At 37.8% G+C, this 23,249-nt stretch overlaps 1 protein-coding gene and 1 pseudogene across 9 annotated transcripts in view; one reads left to right on the top strand and one right to left on the bottom strand.

Moving 5' to 3' along the window:
* Positions 1 to 23,249, bottom strand: part of spir (spire type actin nucleation factor) — a 217,165-nt gene that overhangs the window by 98,922 nt on the left and 94,994 nt on the right. The window lies entirely within an intron of this gene.
* Positions 9,332 to 11,282, top strand: LOC148935260 (uncharacterized; annotated as a pseudogene).

The following is a 23,249-nucleotide window of genomic DNA, read 5'->3' as shown; positions in this document are numbered from 1 at the left end:
GAACACATATTTTAACAAAAGTGTTATCATAAAAAATTCATTTAAATAACAGAAAATATTATATTTTTAATATAATCAAAAAGTTTTTATGCCTTATCTTGTTTAAATTAGAAACATAATTTATCCTCATTAATGTATTAGATATAAAGTCGAATAACACTAAGATATTTGCATCAAATATATTTTTATTTCGGTTAATTTTTTTTTTATTTTGCATTGTTATCTTTTTTTTTATCTCTTTACACTTTTTTCTTATTTTGTTAAAAATATTTGTTTTTCTCTATTTAGAAGAATATTTTATTATGTCCAGTAAACTCGATGATTATTTTCTTACAAACATATGTAGCTGGTAACAACAGAGCTCTATCATCACAACTTTTTTAAATTTACAAAAATGAAGAATACTATTTTTAAAAAAATACTAATAAGATTTTTCTGAAGAATTATTGTGCATCAACATTTTAAGCAAAAGAAAGGTTTGCAACTATTACGACTATTAACTTATTATAATGAATCTTTTATAAAAATTTTAGATTATAAAAGAAGATAAAAAAGAATTTCTTCCCAGTCGGAATTGTTACTGTTACGTCCGGGGGACTTCACGAATTCTTCTCTTTCGGGAAGAAAAAAACAACGGCTGCTAATCTATAAACGAAGCGCTTCGAACGATCTAAGGAAACCCTAAATAAACAAAATTTCCTCTCGAGATATGTCTCACTATCAAAAAAATTCTTGGGATAAACAGCTTTGTCGGCACCGACAAGTTTATGACCTACCAATAAAAAATTAATATTAACAAAAGCAAATTCCTAACGGATAAGAAACGCGTTGGATCGTTCGAGGGTGACACTCCCCAAATTGGTGGGGAAACTAAGGGAAACGCCAGTCAAGAAGAAATGATTAGTGGCGGCCACACCAATGAACGATTGAGGATGTGGACTGGCGGGAAAATTTTTACTAACTAATTCGATCATTCGCTAGGAATCTGGAAATATAAAAACAACCACAAGTCACAGAACACCGCTCCCTTACTTCCTCTATATTCACAATTTTCCTAAACTATCATTCGACAAGCCAACGCGGAAATCCATCACGCCCTCAGATATTCCCCCCCCCCCTTCGGAACCCTTTAAAAACCGGACTTGGAGCGGATCGCTCTCTTCTCGTTTCTCATCGCTCCACGCCTTCACGGTCGGGACCATCCGAAGTTGTCAACAAACCTTTTTTATCAGTTAGAATCTGTGCGCGATTCTTACATTTTCGTGTAATTCGACGATCCAGCCTAGCCATGACACTTCTCGACCATCATCAGCGGCCGTTACAATAAAAGTAAGTCCATCTTTATCACTTTTTCCCGCGGTAAACTGGCAGTTTGGTTCGCGACCTCTACATATTTGTCTCTTTAAAACACTCCAACATTCCAAATTGGCAAGCCGCCGATTAACTCGGTGAAGCTGCCTTCCCCGATTTCTTCACACCCCGACTTGGCAAGCTGCCGATTAACTCGGTGAAGCTGCCTTCCCCGATTCCACAACGTTCTAACCTGGCAAGGCGCCGATTAACTCGGTGAAGCTGCCTCCCCCGATTCCACAACATTCCAAACTGGCAAGCCGCCGATTGATTCGGTAAAGCTGCCTTATCTCGATTCCTCAATTTCTCTTTCATCTGACTCTCTTTTACATAGTGAACCAAACGAACGCCATCCCGAATAGACGAACGAAACGGGTATTGCGGCACCGTCGGGAGAAGTCAAATAAGCGGATTCGTCGCGAAACCTGTCACGCCGAAGAACTCGCGGAGCAATTGATAGAAGTAGAACCGGAGCTAGCTAACATCTCGCTACACCAATACGCCCTCCGCTCCGCGGCCGACTTTGAAAAACAGTGCACTCCAGAAAACTTCGACGTGGAGAAGTTCTTTAATCTCGTCCACCAATTTCCTCGCTCTCCCACCCACCTCCTGGCACCTTCTTCATCAAAAGGAAGTTCAAACCCGACAGCCAGTTTTGGGATCAGATCTCAAAACACCAAATCACTGATACCATCCCTATGTATATTTCCCGTGATCCTCTTCCCTACCTCGTCCTAGTCAAGGCTTTCCGCAGCACGCACCCTGATCCCCCGCCACACCTGCAACCCGATCCCATCGACATGCTCGCGATCACCAATTTTTTACCCCAATTGGAACAATTGGGTATATAAATCCAGATTTTTCTTTGTCTGTTGTCATTTACTATATTTCAAAATTTATGTATAAAATTTTTTCTTTTCTTTTTGTAACCAGTATCTCAACCCTTTTGATGTACACAAAGAAAACATTGTAATTCATTTTTTATTATTATTATTAAATTAGTTAACCCGAATTCCGTCTTAATTTCTTTATCCTAAAACTTGACCCCGAGCCATTCCCGGCTCCCTGAGGATCGTACGAGGTCCATCCCTGGTAAAAGAGATTCGGTTCTCTGACCAAAAAACGGACCAGCGATAGCGCGGGCGCAGGCAAGGATAATAACGTCACCGACGCTGACCCGATTCCCTTAACGCGCGTTCGACTCACGACGTCGTTCAGTAAGAACAAAAGAGGTTCCGTGCGTCCACCCGAGTTCTCCTCCTCCTGACGAAAGATATTATCTTTCATCCAGAACCACGGACGTAACAGAGAATAAAAATTGGGGGCTCGTCCGGGATATAAAAAGTGCGATCTTTAGCGGGAATGAGTACGAGGTCAAGTTCGAATAAGTCCGAAGTAGATGAACTTTATAAACTCGGTTTAGAGTGTGGCGGTAAACCCAAACCAGGCGCATCGAAAACGGTACACATATCCACTCCATCTAAATTCCTCGCTTCCAAACACGTCACCTTTTCTCTGGAGGACACTTCGATAGCGGAGGAGCGATTCGAAACTATTTGCGAAACATTTGAATCTAACATTTCCACACGCGAAACGTCATCAGCTAGTAATAATTCTGATAATTTTGACGAAAAAGCAAAAAACCTAGAATCTTTAAAAATGGCGCAAAATAATCCTTTCGCTACGCTAAAATATGCCGTTGATGCCATTTCATACTTTGATGGACAAAATATTCCATTGAATTATTTTATCGAGAATTATTTTTTGCGAGGAGGCGAAATCTATGCTTCCTAATGAGGCTGAGCCTCAATTTGCTAAAATCATTAGAACGCGTATAATCGGAGAAGCACGTCGAACTATTCAGGATCAAGACTTTAACAACGTTGCTCATATCACTAAATATTTAAAACAAATTTATGGTCCTTCGAAAAATGTCTATCAACTACAAGGGGAATTGGGATGTGTCTATCAAGGGAACGACGAAGACATAATAACATACGCGAATAGAGTGAAAATTTTGAGGAAGCAAATACTCGAAGCATATCGAAGTTCGGGACCTTCTCTTCCCGAACAGAATATTAAAGATTCATTAGAAAGGGACATGTGTAAATGCTTTATCAAGAGGTTAAAACCGGAGATCGAACAAAGAATATTAAGAAATTCACACATGGATGTTAAAGCAACTGTAGCCGACGCGATACGCATAGAAAGAGAATTACGCGCAATGTCAGATTTACGGCGTGATAATATCGCAAAAATGCAAAATATTAGCTTACAACGCGAAACTTGCCAAATTTGTTATAAAGACGGACATTTAGCCAGTAACTGTAGAAAATTCATTCAAAACTCACAGCAGAATTACGAAATACTAATATGTCAGATTTGTAAAAAACGTGGTCACGATGCTAATAAATGTCGAATGCGCGACCCGCAATCACGGCGAACTGTTAACGTGATACGAGAAAATACGATTGTCTGTCAATTATGCTCTAAAACCGGTCATAACGCGAAGTCATGCCGTAGTACTAATCAAAACAAGCCTCTCTTGATTTGCCAGTGGTGCGATAGACAGGAGCACTCAGCTAATAACTGCTGGAAAAAGCAAAACGAATTGCGCACGACAGAAAATAAGGCAAGAATTATTTGCCAAAATTGTAATAATGCAGGGCACACTGCTAGAGATTGCAGATCCAGAATGGATCGAACTACGAGCAATAATAACACACCATTTTGCCGATATTGCAAAATGCAAGGGCATCTCCTCGAAAACTGTGAGTTGCGCATCGCAAGTAATAATCGAAGAATGGCAAAAGATTCGGTAAACTCCAACGGCCCCTCGAAGCCGAGCGTGCAACAGGGGACCGAACGGATTCCACGCCCGTCGACATCTTCGGCGCCTCAATAAAAAACGCTTCGAACGCTCGCTCAGTAGCGGTAAACATAGTCGATAAACATAGTCGCGTGTCGACCGTTCAGGTAGAAATACGAAAAACAGTCCCTCACATAACTCTTATGTTAGACACCGGTTCTGGACATAATATAATTAAGAAAAATTTTATACCTGAGGGGGTACGCATTAATTATTGTAACATTCTAAAATTAAACGGAATAAATGATTATCCAGTCTTTACTCTTGGCGAAACTACGCTAAACCTTTTCGACACCTTAGTAAATTTCCACATAGTACCCGACGATTTTCCGATACCACAAGCTGGTATATTAGGCAACGATTTCTTTAAACAAACATCATCGAAAATTGATTATGCACAAGGATGTATAGATGTATCCGGTATCCAAGTACCTTTTCTGTCACCAGAAACCATAGTGGTACCCAGATCAGAATCGTTATTTTATGTAAGAGTTGGCAACCCTAATGTCAAAATTGGATATGTACCGAAATTGAAAATAACTTACGGATTCTATCTAGGGGACACGATCGTGGAAAATGTCTCGGGGAAAGCATACTTAAATATCATAAACACGCGGGACGAAGAAGTAGAAGTCAGGGTGCCGACCATAAATCTTAGACTTCTGAATGAGATGATCGACCTGTGTGAAACCAGAATAAAGACGTTAGATTATCACGAAGAATTAACAACTTCACACCCGAATTCCTTTTCAAGAGAGGCCAAACATATTGACCATTAAGAAGAATTGTTAAACGAAAATGTAATAAGTAGAGAGGAAGACGAGATTATGAATATAAATGACATTGAAATTGTTAACGAAAATAAAAATGAAAATAAAAATGAGAATGAAAGAGAGAATGCAAAGACAAAAAAGGATGGAATTATAAATAATAAAGAAATTAAAATTTCCATAAATAGAGATAAAATTAATAAAAATTTAAAGGTCAAAAATAAAAATGAAATTAAAATGAGAGAAAATAAAAGGAAAAATCTTAATTTCGATACTCAGAGAGGGAAGCTACCACACCTCCTCTGAGATATCCTCCCATCCCAAAATCCTTGGAGAGGGAAGTTACCAAACCTCGTCCGAAAATTTAAAAAATTCTGAGTTCCTTGGAGGTGAAAATTGTCGAATCACTTCAAGAGTTAATTCTGGAATTGCCGATGGAAGTTTCCGCACTTCTCGAGCATTTTCCAGCTCCATCGGTTACGAGGAGGGAAGTTACCAAACCTCATTACGTAATCCGACACGATTCCCTAAAGGAAAACGACAATATTAATGCCTCAGTCTCGTTAAAAGATGTTAAATTCTCGAGAGTTGGGATGATCTCGAAAAAAACGAATAAAAAAATGAACCCTCTCATATTACCGCCAAAGAGCTTATGGAAAGAATACAAATAAATAAGTCGAACGAAATAAATCTTGGCAAATTAGAAATGAAAAATAAAAAATCGTCTTCGAGAATTTTTAAATTAAGACAAAATCAATCTCAAGAGATAGTAGACGAATGTATACGAAAGCGCAAATCAAAACATAAGGAGAAAGTTATACAAGGGATACAAAGTAATAACAAGGAAAACGGAGCTACCGAATGCTTAATACTATCGGAAGAAAACCAAAGGGATAGACTCACAAAAATTATAGAATTATTACGACTAGAGCACTTGAATAATTATGAAGAGGAGAATGTAATAAATCTTATAATTAATAGTCAAGACAGGTTTCATATACCTAAGGAAAAACTGACGGCAACTAATGTTCTACGACATAAAATATCAACAACAGATGACCAGCCGATAAACACCCGTCAGTATAGATTTCCGCAAATTCACAAAGAGGAAATAAACAAACAAGTAGAAGAGCTGCTAGAAGGGGGCATAGTAAAACCTTCACAGTCGCCTTACAATACGCCCATATGGATTATACCCAAGAAAGAGAATTCCCAAGGAAATAAACGATGGAGAATGATGTTAAATTTCCGGGCATTAAATGACAAAATTATCGGAGATGCGTATCCACTACCAAATATAGTCAATATCTTAGGTCAATTGGGAGGAGCTCGATATTTTTCGGTATGCGATCTAGCCAGGATTTCATCAAATAAAAATGGATCCAGCAGATAGCCATAAAACCGTTTTCACAACATCTTTTGGGCATTATGAATTTGATAGAATGCCATTTGGATTAAAAAATGCTCCTGCTATCTTCCAACGATTAATGGATTTAGTTTTATCAGGATTACAAGGAAAGGAACTATTTGTTTATATGGACGATATAGTTATCTACGCGTCGTTATTAGAAGAGCATGAGAGAAAATATAATCTTTTAATAGATAAATTACGCGAAGCAAATTTAAAATTACAGCCCGACAAATGTGAATTTTTAAAATCCGAAGTAACTTATTTGGGACACGTTAGAGGCAAAAACGGAGTTAAACCCGACTCAAAAAAATTAGAGGCTGTACGACGATTTCCTAGATCCAAGACACCTAAAAACATTAAATAATTTCTAGGACTAGCGGGATATTACAGACGATTTATTACTAATTTTTCTAAATTAGCAAAACTCTTGACAAATTTATTAAAAAATGACGTACGTTTCGAGTGGACACAAGAACAAGAAGAATCATTTGAAATATTAAAACAAAGATTATGTGAAGAACCCGTGTTGCAATATCCTGATTTTTCAAAGCCTTTTATCCTAATCACCGACGCTTCTGGAGTAGCCGTAGGAGGAATATTGTCGCAGGGTGAAATAAATAAGGACCGACCAGTCACGTATGCGTCACGAACTCTAACTGATAATGAATTAAAATACGATACATACGAAAAGGAAGCGCTGGCTATATTATATTGTGTTAAACATTTTCGCCCATATTTATACGGGCGAAAATTTACTTTAGTCACAGATCATAAACCTCTATTATGGTTTAAAAACGCTCAAGATACCAACATGAGAATATTACGATGGAGATTAAAATTAGCCGAATACGATTACGATGTCGTATACAAAGCAGGAAAAACTAACATAAATGCTGATGCGGGATTATCCAGGAATCCGGTGAATTTTGAAGAAGTGAACTGCAAGGCAATTATTGACCGGAGAACTTTAAATCCCAACGAAGCAAAGGATGCAGAAATAATTTCTAAAATGTTAGAAGAATCCGACGAGGAGGAAGAAACAGAAGAGGACGAAAACTTCGAGTTATATCTTTCAGATGACGAGCAAAACAGAAAATTTACTACCTGACGACCATCTGTTTAAGGATAATACGGATTCAATACCCTTTACACAAGAAGAACTGGACGAATTACCAGTGCAGCAGACAGAGAAAGCATTAATACACGATCCACCCAGAGCCAGAAGAGTGCTCACTCGCAGCCAAACGATAAATGAACGAAATAAACGCTTAAATTCAATGCAACCCAAAGAAATTGCGGATCAAACCAACAAAAGCGACAAGGAAAAAGAGAGTGACGAAAACACTGACGATGAAGGAGGAAGCGAAATAAATAATGAAGAAAATGAAGAGCTTAATAATATAGATAAACTTAAACCAACTATCATTGACCATAAGCTAATGAAAAACAATGTTGTTGATTCCCGCGAATTATTATTTTTGCGGAAAGATAATGTAGCATATTTTGTCGATATCGATGGAAATCCATTGGATTCTGGGGCACGAAAATTACTCGAGCGCAATGAATTGCCTACCCTCAATAAACTCGCTCTGTGTAGACCGCAGTGTTGTAAAACGCAAAAACTATTTTCATGTGGCCTTACCCATTGAGGAAGGGTCGAGAGAAGGGCCAACAATGATTTTAAATTATATAACGCAAACTCTGATGGAATTACGAAAAATAACAGAGGAATTAAAATTAGAAACTATTAGCATTGCTAAAACGGATTTTATTTGCAACATTCTTTGGAGCAATATTAAGACACAAATACAAACGATCTTTCTCGACTCATTAACTAAACTAATTATTTGTAACGGATTAGTAAAATATCCTCCGAAAGATCTTCACCCTTTTATAATAGGCGAAACACATTGCTCACCTATAGATGGACATAGAGGCGTTACTAAAACGTATAACAGAATTAAGCATAATTACTATTGGAAAAATATGAAATCTGACATCCAACGGTATATTCAGCAATGCTTACAATGTCAATTGAAAAAGTTAGTACGCGTTAAAACGAAACAACCCATGATAATTACCGATACTCCGGGAACAGCCTTCGACAAGCAATGGATATCGTCGGGCCTCTACAAAAAACAGAGAGGAAACGAATACATATTAACACTGCAAGATCAATTGACTAAATTCAGCATGAGAATCCCCCTACCAAATCAAACTTCTGAAACAATAGCCGAGACTTTTGTTAATAAATTCATTTGTATATTTGGAGTACCCAAAGCAATACTAACCGATCAGGGAAGAAATTTTGTCAGCGACTTAATGAGAAACTTTTTAGAATTCGTAAGTTTCGTACAACCTCAATCCAATGAATCTCTAGAGCGATCGCATCACGCACTAGGAGATTATCTTAAACAATATGCAAACGAACAAGAACAATGGGACCGATGGGTTAGCCTCGCAATGTTTAATTATAACACCTGCGTACACGAAGCTACAAAACATACTCCATACGAATTAATATTTGGAAAAATTGCAAGAATACCTTCGGAAAAATTTTTACCAGAAGATAAATTAACTAGCTATGATGACTATTTGGTAACCTTAGTCACTCAACTCCATAACCTTCGAGGGAACGCACATGAAAATATCATCAATGCGAAACATAAATCAAAGAAATATTATGACAAAAAAATCAACCCTCAAATCTTTAAACCTGGGGATTACGTTTTTCTATTAAAGAGACCTAAACCGGGTAAATTTGGGGATCAGTATACCGGATCACACGAAGTACTAGAAATATTAAATAAAACTAACGTAAAAATTAGAATAAAGAAAAATAGTCGAATCGTCCATCCTAACCGTTTACGAATTTCGCATATTAAATTACCTCCAGATAAATAACAAGAAAAAAAACATAACTATTTTCAGATGGATCTCCATAATTGCTGGGCAGTAATAATAGCAATTTTAACAATCCGATTTCATAAAACGCATGGGATAATAGGCTATGACTGCGGCTCGCCCTCAACAAAATCTAACAACCTTATCTCTACTAAATATCGAAGAATGCGACATCCCGCCACAGAATGTAAATTCAACTAATGTCTATATACAACTTCTACAAATAAACGAATTCGAGTCAGTAAGGGTTATTCAATGCAAAGTCGAAATAGACAGATTAATAAAAAAATGCGGAATGTTTTCCCACTCCATGGATGTGTTAAATGGCAAATATTCATATATAGAGGAAACATCACGCGAAGTATGCCATTGAATGCATTCTTATGGAACTTATCAGTTACATAATGGATATATCACTGGATTAAAACCGAATCATACCACTGCCCGACCAGTAACATTGGCAGGACACGTAGACGCCGATGGATCAAGGGGAGCACGTATTCGGATCCGTACGGCACGTGGACTGACGTCGTGGTACTCGCCAGTATAAAAATCTCACTACAAGAATATATAGCCGACGTACGAATAAATAGTAATCGAGTGCTACTCAGATCCGGAGTGACCTGTGAACTCACTACCACCCATTGCACAGATATAGAGGGAGGTGAAACCTATTGGGATCCAGTGCCCGCCGACACTTGTAAATTCAACAATTATGGAGTATTGTACAGTGGGATTGCAGACAAAAAAAATAATAGATAACGTAAATGAACAACAACTAGTAGTCTATTCATTAACTGCACAAGATACAACTTTCGCCTTGACTAGCAAAGGAAAATACGCAACATGCGGCTATACACTCACTCGAACCGAACATCCCAAATTAATCATTTTCGAAACCTCGCGTGGCGTAACGATCTTCAAACAACGAACGCGTGTCTCTAACCTCGACATATTCACCTACATGAATTCCAAATTCGTATACGTCGAAAAGCACATCCGTACGCAGATAAATCAATTATACAGAAACATCCTTTTGCAATAATGCGAACTAGAGCAGGGAATGTTAAAAAACGCTTTAGCTATAGCCACTCAAATACCCAATATCTTTGCTTATTACCTAATGAAAGGATCTGGATATATGGCCCTGTTAGTCGGAGAAATAATACCTATCGTAAAATGCGTACCCGTAGAAGTAAAAATCACAAGAACTGACAATTGTTACAATCAGCTACCAGTCATTCGGGGAAACGAAACCTATTACTTAACGCCGCAAACCCATGTACTATTGCGACAAGGAACTCAGATAAATTGTAACTCTTTCGCACCTACTATGTATCACCTAGGGGACTCATGGTATAAACTCATGCCTAAACCTGTGGAATCATTACCGCCCACAATTATGAAATCTATGACCAAACCTACGTGGAAATATGTTAGCCCTGGATCGCTTGCTATAAGCGGAATATACACCGAAAATGATCTCAATGATCTACGCGACCACATATTGTTCCCTGCTGAGCGACCGGCGGTGCTCAACACGGTAGCCAAGCGGATGATGGGACAACCAATCTCCCTGAACGGGGGGTCACTCTCAAATCTATTAGACGAAGCATCCATAACAAAAATCGCTGCATCCGCATGGAAAAAATTTTGGAATAAATTCTTAATTTTCGGCAATATCAGTGCCGGGGTAATTGGAATATACCTCACCGGGAGAATCATAAAACTAATAGTAGACACGATCGTACATGGTTACGCTTTGCATACCATATATGGATGGTCCATACATCTACTGGGCGCCATCTGGGATTCTATTACCCATCTTTTATTACTGTTGGGAACAAAAAGGTTTCAAAAACCCGAGCAGGCCAACGTACTAGAGTCTGACCTGTATAGTAAGATCCCCGAAAACCAAGTATACCCTTTATTACCACCAGAGGAAAAACCAGGATTTTCGTTCGAACTAAAAAAATAATAACAACAAAACAACCTCTTTTCTTTCCTTCTCCTATCTACTATTCCCCCTTTTCAACCACCTAACAATCATTAAACTTTTTAGAAGTGAAGAAAGTAAAAATAAAAGGGAGAGGAGAAGAATGGAAGCCATCGATACCAGCCGTTTGACTCGCGGGCGTCTCGAGTGTAAGATTCTACGAATGGAATTTCCGCTCCTTTTTTGGGTGCGGTTAAAAAATGGAGAATCAGCTCTGCAAGATCTATCGGAAGAACTTAATTTCCGAATGAACCGCAAATCCAAAGAACTCATTTGCTGGCCCAACGACATAGAGAAAGACAAGCCTGTTGCCATAAAAGACGGCGACGTATGGCAAAGGGGATTGATTACGGGAGTCAACCCGGTCCAAAGGACCGCCCGGATCGATCTCAGAGACATAGGACGCCAAGTGTGGAGACTATTCCATCAAATCTTCCGCTTGGAAGGACGTTTCCAAGAATTATGCTGGCAGGCATCTTATCTGTGGACTAGCCTACACAGGACCGGCTAAACCAACTAGATTTTGGTCCAGGAAAAACTAGAGCCCTGTGCCGAATCCTAGCCGAGGGACGCAGTGGATATATTAACATCATACGTCCATTGGAAAACGGGGCCGCAATGGTCAAATTAGTCTTGCCGCACGAGGACGACTGGGGGGGGGTCACGAACCTTCGTGACGCATTGATATCTCTAGGGGAGGCACGAGTCGAGAAAGAGGCCCGAATCGTGGATACCTTCCCAGCAATTTAAAAAAAATAAGTCTATATACTCAATTATACAACCTTTGTTTTATTATACTATCCTTATTTCTGTTAGTTATATCTTTTTTTTTATCTCGTATACTTATTTAGTCAATAAAGTAATGTTTAAGTTGAACAATCATAAACATTATAATTTAATAATAATTTAATCATATTAATTTTGATAACAATTACTTAAGTTCCTTGTACACATATATCATCCACTTCTTTTATTATTAAACTTATTATATTAATTTTTTTCTTTTTGTGGCATAAAGAGGGAGGAAAAGTAAGTAAGTCGATTAATTCTTTATTCATATCGATGTTGCTTGAGTGCCTACTGGAGAGCGGGAGCGCTTATTATTTTTATTTTTCTCTCCTCATCTGCAATTATCGACCCTGAACTACAACATAATAATATTAACAAGTTAGTGGTAGGATAATAATCATACACATCTAATTGCCTAAGTCGAATAAATTGTCATGCGAACGTCACCTTACTTAATATAACAAACATATCATATAATCAGACAATACGCAATGACTGAGGCAGGTAAAGAGCGCTAACACGGCTAATGGCCACGGCTTGACCATTTGTATTAAGAAAAAAAGGGGGAAGAGGATAGAAAAACCATTCTAGGATGCAGAACATGGAAAAATAATTCAAAATAATTCCAAACCAAGCGGGACACGATTGGTGGTACTCACGTAATATAACAAAAAAAAGGGGGGAGAGAAGAGAGACAAGAATTTGCTGATCGTTCGTTATATAAAATCATTTCCTTCCTCTTGAACGCTATATAATGAATACGATAGAGTTATGCCAAAATTATCATAAATCCTTTCGAAATTCTTATAATTCTTCCGAATTTATTTGTAATCGTAATAATAATAATAATAATAATAATAATAACAACAACACAAGTAATAATACTCTTCTTATCGAATCCAAGTACTTCCGCATACAATATTTTGCGCATTCTTCACCCTCTACAACAAGGAGAAATTAGTCCTTTCAAAATAAATACGCATTAACAAATGTTAGGCATGAAACACTTAAGATATTTTTTCTTTAAAAAAAAAAAAAGAGGGGAGAGGAGAGTGAATGATTTGCGCACAATTTAATTTTAAACAGTATTGAGAATATAATGTAACGTTAGTTAATGTAAGCGAAGACGAGGAAGAACGAGGGAATAAGGAAGGGGTTTTGGTGGTCGCCTGTTCCTTCCTTCTTCTTCACAAAAAAAAAGGGAAACCGAAAGAGAAGAATTATTATCCTATTGTTGCAAATGTTGTGCATTCCCAACATTTGTCTAAGTCGGGGGGTGTTACATCCGGAAGACTTCACGAATTCTTCTCTTTCGGGAAGAAAAAAACAACGGCTGCTAATCTATAAACGAAGCGCTTCGAACGATCGAAGGAAACCCTAAATAAACAAAATTTCCTCTCGAGATATGTCTCACCATCAAAAAAATCTTGGGATAAACAGCTTTATCGGCACCGACAAGTTTATGACCTACCAATAAAAAATTAATATTAACAAAAGCAAATTCCTAACGGATAAGAAACGCGTCGGATCGTTCGAGGGTGACACTCCCCAAATTGGTGGGGAAACTAAGGGAAACGCCAGTCAAGAAGAAACGATTAGTGGCCGTCGGCGGCCACACCAATGAACGATTGAGGATGTGGACTGGCGGGAAAATTTTTACTAACTAATTCGATCATTCGCTAGGAAATCTGGAAATATAAAAACAACCACAATTCACAGAACATCGCTCCCCTCCTTCCTCTATATTCACAATTTTCCTAAACTATCATTCGATAAGCCAACGCGAAAATCTATCACGCCCTCAGATATTCCCACCCCTTCGAAACCCTTTAAAAACCGCGACTTGGAACGGATCACTCTCTTCCCGCTTCTCATTGCTCCACGTCTTCACGGTCGGGACTATCCGAAGTTGTCAACAAACCTTTTTTATCAGTTAGAATCTGCGCGCGATTCTTACATTTTCGTGATTCGACAATCCAGCCTAGCCATCACGCTTTTCGACCATCACCAGCGGCCGCTAATAAAAGTAAGTCCATCTTTATCACTTTTTCCCGCGGTAAATTGGCAGTTTAGTTCGCGACCTCTACATATTTGTCTCTTTAAAACACCCCAACATTCCAAATTGGCAAGCCGCCGATTAACTCGGTGAAGCTGCTTCCCCCGATTCCACAACATTCCAACCTGGCAAGCCGCCGATTGATTCGGTGAAGCTGCCTTATCTCGATTCCTCAATTTCTCTTTCATCTGACTCTCTTTTACATAGTGAACCAAACGAACGCCATCCCGAATAGACGAACGAAACGGGCATTGCGACACCGTCGGGAGAAGTCAAATAAGCGGATTCGTCGCGAAACCTGTCACGCCGAAGAACTCGCGGAGCAATTGATAGAAGTAGAATCGGGGCTAGCTAACATCTCGCTACACCAATACGCCACCGCCCTCCGCTCCGCGGCCGAATTTGAAAAACAGTGCACTCCAGAGAACTTCGACGTGGAGAAGTTCTTTAATCTCGTCCACCAATTTCCTCGCTCTCCCACCCATCCACCTCCTGGCACCTTCTTCAACAAAAGAAAGTTCAACCCGACAGCCAGTTTTGGGATCAGATCTCAAAACACCAAATCTGATACCATCCCTATGTATATTTCCCGTGATCCTCTTCCCTACCTCGTCCCAGTCAAGGCTTTCCGCAGCGCGCACCCTGATCCTCCGCCACACCTGCAACCCGATCCCATGCTCGCGATCACCAATTTTTTATCCCAATTGGGACAATAAATCCATATATAAATCCAGATTTTTCTTTGTCTGTTGTCATTTACTATATTTCAAAATTTATGTATAAAATTTTTTCTTTTCTTTTTGTAACCAGTATCTCAACCCTTTTGATGTACACAAAGAAAACATTGTAATTCATTTTTTATTATTATTATTAAATTAGTTAACCCGAATTCCGTCTTAATTTCTTTACCCTAAAACTTGACCTCGGGCCATTCCCGGCTCGCTGAGGATCGCACTAGGTCCATCCCTGGTAAAAGAGATTCGGTTCTCTGACCTAAAAACGGACCACCGATAGCGCAGGCGCAGGCAAGGGTAATAACATCACCGCTGACCCGATCCCTGCCCCCTTAACGCGCGCGTTCGACTCGCGGATCGATCTCACGATGTCGTTCCGTGAGAACAGAAGAGATTCCGTGCGTCCACCCGAGTTCTCCTCCTCCTGACGAAAGATATTATCTTTCATCCAGAACCACGGACGTAACAGTTACAAACAATTCCGATTATACTTAACAGTGCGCGGGTTTTGAGCATTACACATGTGCCATAAAAGACAATCATGGTATTTCTTTACATTAGGAGACACAGCTCCGATGATCTTGACCTTGATATATGTTATAGAAGTAAGGATACTGATCAATTTTTCATTATAAATTAATCGACAATCTCGTTTAGTTTTCGAGATATACTTACATAAAGCTTAATTTTGAAATGTTATTATTCTGTTTACATGACACCTTGTGTAGGATGGATAGTGTACATATATACATATATGTTTATATGTATTATTTTGATATTTATTTTAGTGGTATCTTTGTTTATTTATTCCATTTTATTATTTTTATAATTATACTTGGTGATCTTAGTTATTCTTTTATAAAAAGAGGATAAGAAGAGAGGGCGTGTGCCACGATGGGGCCCGACCACGAACCAGTCATAAAAATCCGCAATTATTTTGCGAAAAATATTACCTCAGCCAGGACTCGAGTCTGGATCTCCTGCTTACCAGCCAGGCATCTTATTTTTTCGACCACAGAGGCATGTGATAATATTTATCGCAAATAACGTATTTAGAATAACAACAATTCAATGATACACACACACACACACACACACACACACACACACACACACACACACACACGCACGCACGCACGCACGCACGCACGCACGCACGCACGCACGCACGCACGCACGCACACACACGCACGCACACGTAGTGTGTGTGTGTGTGTGTGTGTGTGTGTGTGTGTGTGTGTGTGTGTGTGTGTTTATATATATATATATATATACACATACACTACATATACGAGAGTAGTCTGAAAAGTTTTGAATCTTAACATGAAGATGACGTTACTCGTCAAAACCATTCTAATACTACAATAGTATATGCTTTGAAAGACTTTTGTGAAAATTTCAGCCATTTTGGACGCTCAATTGTTGTTTGACAGTCGTTTGTGTCAGTCGATGTCAGTGTTTTTGTAAAAATGGAAAAAATTGAATATCGTGCCGTGATTAAATTCTTACATTTGAAAGACAATACGCCTGCGCAAATTAAAATCGAGTTGGACGCTGTTTACGGGGACTCTTACGGGAATCCCATCATTTGCCACCGTAAAAAGATGGGCAGCTGAATTTAAACGTGGTCGTATCAACTTGGCTGATGATGAGCGTTCGGTCAAAAACTACGACCACCACTGATAATATCGAAAATGTTCACCAAATGGTACTGGACGACCGTCGAATCAAGGTTAGAGAGCAGAGGCTATGAGCATATTCGAAAGAACGCGTTTGTCATATATTGACTAAAGAATTGAATATGCGCAAGCTATCCGCGCGTTGGGTGCCGCGCTTGCTCACTTTGGAAAACGAATTCGAATGAACATTTCCAAGGCCGTGTTGGAGCGGTTCAAGCAAAACGAATCAGATTTTTTGCATCGATTCATAACTGTAGATGAAACTTGGATCCACCACTACACTCCAGAGACAAAAGAACAGTCAAAACAGTGGACTGCAAAGGGTGAACCTGCTCCGAAAAAGGTGAAGACGATTCCATCAGCGGGGAAAGTAATAGTGACTGTTTTTTGAGATAGTCACGGAATTGTGTGTATCGACTATTTTGAAAAATATAAAACAATAACGGGAGGATATTACGCATCATTATTTGATAAGCTGAAGGCAGAAATTGCAAAAAAAATGGCCGCATTTGAAGAAGAAGAAAGTGCTGTTCCATCAAGACAATACATCTGCTCACACTTCGGTGGTCGCCATGGCCAAAATTCACGAACTGCACTTCGAATTGGTTGATCATCCACCGTATTCACCAGATCTGGTCCCCAACGACTTTTTCCTATTTCCTAAGCTTAAAGTTTCGTTTGGAGGACAGAGATTTTCATCGAACGAAGAGGTCATCGCATACGTAAACGCCTATTTTGCGGAGCAAGACGCCAACTATTAGATATAAAAAGTTCTGAGCTTTTTTTTGTAAAATTCAATCTTTATTCAAAAACAAACAAAAAAATATTAACCAGCAAAATATTCCCCGTTTACATCACGACCTTTTGCCATCTTTCGGATAGCTTACAAATTCCTTGACGATAGAAGCTCAACGGCTTCGAAGCGATAAAGTCATCAATGCATTTTCGTATCTCTTCAAATCTCACGAAATGTGTATCAGCCAAATGATGCTGCAGCGACCGGAATAGGTAGTAATCGGAAGGCGCCATGTCTGGCTATACGCCGCGTGCGGGAGAAGTTCCCAGCCTAACGTAAAGATATGATCCTGAGTCGCTTTCGCAACATGTGGTCGAGCATTGTCATGAAGCAAGATCACTTTACGATGTCCTGGCCAGTAAATGGCCTCTTTTTTTCTAATGCATCGCTCAAATTGATCAATTGTTGTTGGTAGCGGTCTGTCGTAATTGTTTCATCCGGTTGTAACAACTCGTAATACAACATACCTTTCCAATCCCACCAGATACAGAGCAAAACCTTCTTGGCGTGGATATTGGGCTTAGCGTCGATGTCGAAGGTTGACCAGAGTCAACCCATGATTTTCTACGTTTATCATAAAGAATCCACTTTTCATCGCTTCGTAATGATTTTGTGCAGAAAATCTTTTTTCCAGAACTTTGAAAGCAAAGTGAGTGCAGTGTCACGCCGACGATTTTTGTTGTCTTCGGACAATTCATGCGGAACTCATCTGCCTTCTTTCTGAACCTTTCCCATCGTATGTAAATGTATGGAAATGGTTTGCTGCGTAACACCAAGCTGTTCTGCAAGCTCCTTTTCAGTTTGCGCAGAGTTTATATTCAGCAGTGTTTGCAATTCGTCCGTTTCAATCTTTTGAGCACGCGGTTCATCTTCAAGACTGAAATCTTCTTGGCGAAATTTTTGATATCATCTTTTACATGTAGTATGACTTACAGCGTTCTCTCCATATGCAGCACAAATCATTGCAGTAGTTTCAGCAGCATTTTTCTTCAGATGAAACGCGAAGTGGATGGAAAATCGAATATGCTCTTTTGTTATTGCTATCGTGAACACTATTGATTTTTGAGTTATGTGCATCAAATGCCAAACCGTATGGCATTTTAGAAGGCCAAATGTCAACGCTTTAAAATCGCAAAAAGGCGGGAAGATATATAAAATTTAAATTGTTATTTCGGTTGTATGAAATCTAAAGCTCAGAACTTTTTTGTACACCTAATACTATTTGGAGGGATTAAAGAGGTTAGAGTATCAATGGGAAAAGTGTACCAACTTAAAAGAAGATTATGTTGAAAAATAAAACTATATTTTACCGAAAAAATACTTGTTTCTATGTTAAGCTCAAAACTTTTCAGACTACCCTCGTACATATATCGAGAGATACGGTCATGGCTCGTCGCCAAGTGTCAGCGCTTCACAAGCGCGAGACCGGCCATCTCTTTACGCGAGCCTGCGAGTTACTAAGTATCAAAATTATCGGATCTCAATAACGGCTGAACCGATCAAGTTCTGAATAGGCGCAATTGATAGCTTGGGTTTAAATTATATAATAAAAGTGTTTTTAGTTTTCCTCTCCCAGTGTCGTATTATAATAATAACGATGACATTCTAAAAGTAAATTTCTATAGAATCGGACTTTGAATTGTAATATCTTCGCTCACAAGACACGTAGAAAAAAATTAATCTAAGCTATCGATTGCGCCTATTTAGAAATTGATCAGTTCAGCCGTTACTGAGATCTGATAATCTTGATGATCAGCAACTCGTCAGCTCGCGTAAAGAGACACGGTCGGTCTCGCGCTCGTGAAGCGCTAGCGCTCACACTTGGCAACGAGCCACGACCGTGTCTCTCGATTATCATCGTATGGGCTACGGTTGCAATTTTCACCACTACGAGGCAGCGGCGTTAGTGGTCAATCTTTCGAAATGATGTTCGCATACGAGAGCGAGCGAGACAGCGAAAAAGCGATACGAGAGCGAGCGAGACAACGAAAGAGCGAATGAGATAGTGAAAGAACGATACGAGAGCGAGCGAGACATGAATTTTAATATTTTAATATTTAAATGAATATATATTAAAAATAATAATAATAATATAAAATAATGAATACGACTTGTGTAACGCGTAAGTTAATTCGAGTATGCAAACGATCACTATTTCAAAACACCGTTATCGTAAAGTTAAAAAAGTTCCATAGATATTGTCAAAAATGGTTATTTACGTTCAAAAATCAGATGAAAAAAGCCCACAAAGTACTGATTGGGTTTTGCATAGTTTTCAAAATATAGATAAGTTTTCCTACTATGCAAATGCCATTTTACAATGTTTATTGCATATAAATGTTATCAGAAAGCATTTATTTCATTATAAGTTAAATATTTTAAATTTATTTGGGTACCGATGAATATGAAATGAATAATTATTTATGATATACGACAATCTTTACAGGAGAATATTTTTCGGCTCCTATTAAACGAGATGCATTCGAATTTCTTATTGCTCTTTGTACAGAATATGATTATCTCAAAAATCTAACACAGCATCAAATTATTTCTACCAGTCGATGCAAATCCTGTGATTATAGTAAAAGTTACTATTGATTAATAATTTATTTCTATTTATTTCTTTCTATTTTTATTAAAAGTTTGAATAAAAAAAGTTACAATCTGAACGATTTATTAAATACATATATATTCATATATGTCTTAATTGACATATGACTTTATATGACAAGTTATGTGAATGTTGGTTATGAAAAAAATAATATACTATTTAAAAATGAATAAACGTCGACAAAAGAAATACTTGTTATTTGTCTATTTTTTCATTAGAGGAAAATAAATTAATAAAGATACCACAGAAATTTAATTTATGTACTATACCAAATAACTAAAAATATAACTAAAATTTATAGCTGAACAGCAATATAAAGTAATAAATGCTATATTTCATCATGGTACAGATATTGAGAAAAATCATTACACAAGTACGAGGGTAATCTAAAAAGTTTTGAGCCTAACATAGAAACAAGTATTTTTTCGGTCAAATATAGTTTTATTTTTCAACATAATCTCCTTTTAAGTCGATACACTTTTCCTATCGATACTCTAACCTCTTTAACCCCTCCAAATAGTAGTTGGCGTCTTGCTCCGTAAAATAGGCGTATGCGATGACTTCTTCGTTCGATGAAAATCTCTGTCCTCCAAGCGAAACTTTAAGCTTAGGAAACAGGAAAAAGTCGCTGGGGGCCAGATCTGGTGAATACGATGGGTGGTCAACCAATTCGAAGTGCAGTTCGTGAATTTTGGCCATGGCGACCACCGAAGTGTGAGCAGGTGCGTTGTCTTGATGGAACAGCACTTTCTTCTTCTTCAAATGCGGCCGTTTTTTTGTAATTTCTGCTTCAGCTTATCAAGTAATGATGCGTAATACGCTCCCGTTATTGTTTTACTTTTTTCAAGATAGTCGATACACACAATTCCATGACTATCTCAAAAAACAATCGCCATTACCTTCCCAGCTGATGGAACCGTCTTCACTTTTTTCGAAGCAGGTTCACCCTTTGTAGTCCACTGTTTTGACTGTTCTTTTGTCTCTGTAGTGGTGGATCCAAGTTTCATCTACAGTTATGAATCGACGCAAACAATCTGACTCGTTTCGCTTGAACCGCTCCAACACGGCCTTGGAAATGTTCATTCGAATTTGTTTTTGATCCAAAGTGAACAAGCACGGCACCCAACGCGCGGATAGCTTGCGCATATCCAATTCTTCAGTCAATATATGACAAACGCGTTCTTTCGATATGCCCATAGCCTCTGCTATCTCTCTAACCTTGATTCGACGGTCGTCCAGTACCATTTGGTGAACATTTTCGATGTTATCAGCGGTGGTCGCAGTTTTTAGCCGTCCCGAACGCTCATCAGCCAAGCTGTTACGACCACGTTTAAATTCAGCTGCCCATCTTTTTACGGTGGCAAATGATGGGGTCCCCGTAAGAGTTCCCGTAAACAGCGTCCAACTCGATTTTAATTTGCGCAGGCGTATTGCCTTTCAAATGTAAGAATTTAATCACGGCACGATATTCAATTTTTTCCATTTTTACAAAAACACTGACATCGACTGACACAAACGACTGTCAAACAACAACTGAGCGTCCAAAATGGCTGAAATTTTCACAAAAGTCTTTCAAAGCATATACTATTGTAGTACTAGAATGGTTTTGACGAGTAACGTCATCTTCATGTTAAAGCTCAAAACTTTTCAGACTACCCTCGTATATGTAGAGAAGGACAATCTTGGATTGAAATTGATGATGCGCAAGTTAAGAAAAAACCCAGAGGTGCTAAAGATATTTATATATTATTTTTACAAAAAAGTTTAAATAAAAATATATAAACAGTATAATATGAAAATATAGATTTTACATAATATATTTTCAAATTTTCATAAATAATTTTTGTACAAAAGTTTACTTTAAAGTAAATGTTCTGACGATATAACGAAATATACTAAGTGGGCTCACTGAAATCTCCCCGAAAACAAAACGATTCCAGCGTATGTCCATGACTGAGCAACTGCGACCTCCCGGCCAATCCGACTCCATGTATGATCTCTCGCAACGATTGGTCCGCACGTGATTCTCGAAGTCTCTATATCTAAGAGCGTAGCGAACGACGCTTTCTCTCATTCTTCGTTCTCTTATATTGTGAGTCAAACATAAGGAGTCTCAAGAAGTCGAATCTTCAGAAGTCGAATTTGTTGAAATGTCGCAAGAGGTCGAATCCTCTCTTGTTTATATTGTGAAATTTACGTTGTATAAAATAAACTTGTACGTAATACTAAATTTGCTTATATTTCATTGCATATAAGTTATTTCTATATTATATATAATAAATTTATTAAGGGCAATCATAATTTTATAGTAAAGAATTGTGTCGTCTTTTATAATGTCTGTCAATATTTAATTTTATTTATACTTATGTATTTATATATGTGTATTTATACCTTATGTATTTATACCTTATGTCTGTTTGATTTTAAGGTCGCTCTATATTTCTAATAATATGTATTAATATGTATTATTATCTAAACATATCGCTCTATTTAAAACATATAGTAGAATGCAGAATATTTATATATATCGTGCAATATTGAAACTGTTTTGGAATTCTAATAGTTATTAGTTAGAAAACATATGTTCAGTGTTTAATATGTTTAATGAAACGTTATTGTTATGTATATGAAGCATCAAATCCTTTATAGATATAATTATTAGATTTTATTTTTCGAAACTTTGAAATGTATTTGAAATTTATATAACTTGGCGCCAATTATTGATATCAAATCTTTTATATAAATGGTATATATGATATTATTTAAGAAATATATCACTTAGATTGGATACATATTATTCGAATTAAGTTAGGTGATGATTTTCAATTTCATGATATCATTATTTTTTTAAAAGAATTAGAACTACTCATTTGAGTTAGAATAAGAAGGCTTTAATGGAAATATAAAGATACATATCACATTATGAGTTTTATTTTTTAAAAGCAGTTGTATATTGAACTTTCGAGATAACGTAACTATAACTTGTCACTTTTTGATATCTTTTATACAAATACATATTATTATAAGTGAGTATTATATATTATATAGGTGTACAAAAAGTTCTGAGCTTTAGATTTCATACAATCAAAATAACAATTTAAATTTTATATATCTTCCCGCCCTTTTGCGGTTTTAAAGCGTTAACATTTGGCCTTCTAAAATGCCATACGGTTTGGCGTTTGATGCACATAACCTCAAAAATCAGTAGTGTTCACGATGGCTATAACAAAAGAGCATATTCGATTTTCCATCCACTTCGCGTTTCATCTGAAGAAAAATGCTGC

This window comes from Pogonomyrmex barbatus, unplaced genomic scaffold (genome assembly GCF_055798465.1).
Source record: "Pogonomyrmex barbatus isolate J1 unplaced genomic scaffold, ASM5579846v1 scaffold5, whole genome shotgun sequence".
Taxonomy (NCBI): domain Eukaryota; kingdom Metazoa; phylum Arthropoda; class Insecta; order Hymenoptera; family Formicidae; genus Pogonomyrmex; species Pogonomyrmex barbatus.
Note: the sequence above shows the minus strand (reverse complement) of the source record. Positions and strands in the feature narration are given on the sequence as shown.